Here is a 903-nt window from a genome sequence, read left to right on the forward strand (position 1 = left end):
AATAAAGTCGAGAGGATAAGAGGCCATCACAACATAGGAGTTTTTATTCCCTTTGTACCTTCAATTTCTTTTATTTCTACTTCTCCTAGATTGGTTGTCTCAGAATTGGGGATAAAATCCCTCAATCTGTTGACTTTGTATGAATTTTCTTCGTCCCTCTGAGGACAGTTAATGCAAAGACTTTCAATTTTGGTCACATTTTCTCTATTTTTTATGATGATGCTCCTGAAAACAACCAATTTGGTTTCGATCCTTTAAACAATTCTCAAATCATACACAATCCCGATGGGTCAGATGACAATCAAAGTACAATCAACTGTGACAACGACATTAATGGCAATAACAACTACAATGACAGTGAAAATGAAGATATATCTACGCTTAATTTGCAAGGAACACCAATTTCCATAGAATTGGAATAATCAAACTCGGAGACAAAGGACTCAGACGAGTTACTCCCAGGAGAAACTTCAAAGCCTACAAATGAACAAAAATAAATAATTGAAATAAACTTGCGAAGAGGAATGCTTTTAACTCCAAGGATGGCTCATAAAGAAAAAGAAAAACAAATAGTTGTGTCAGAAGATGTATTTCTACTGGTACAAGAAAGACTAAAGAAAATATTAATGTCTTACAACAAAGTCGACTATAATGTTCTAGCCCATTTGAGGAAATTGTCAGCAAAGTTAAGCATTTATGAAGCTCTCATTCTCTCGAAAGAATTGAGAGAATCATTGATAAAAGCTCTTTTAGATCCTAAAATCAGTTTAACCCAACTTGTTATATATTCCCTAGTTATGTATGCTCTCATTCTCTCGAAAGAATTGAGAGAATCATTTATAAAAGCTCTTTTAGATCCTAAAATCAATTTAACCCAACTTGTTATATATTCCCTAGTTATGT

This window comes from Phalaenopsis equestris, unplaced genomic scaffold, assembly GCF_001263595.1.
Source record: "Phalaenopsis equestris unplaced genomic scaffold, ASM126359v1 Scaffold001214, whole genome shotgun sequence".
NCBI lineage: Eukaryota > Viridiplantae > Streptophyta > Magnoliopsida > Asparagales > Orchidaceae > Phalaenopsis > Phalaenopsis equestris.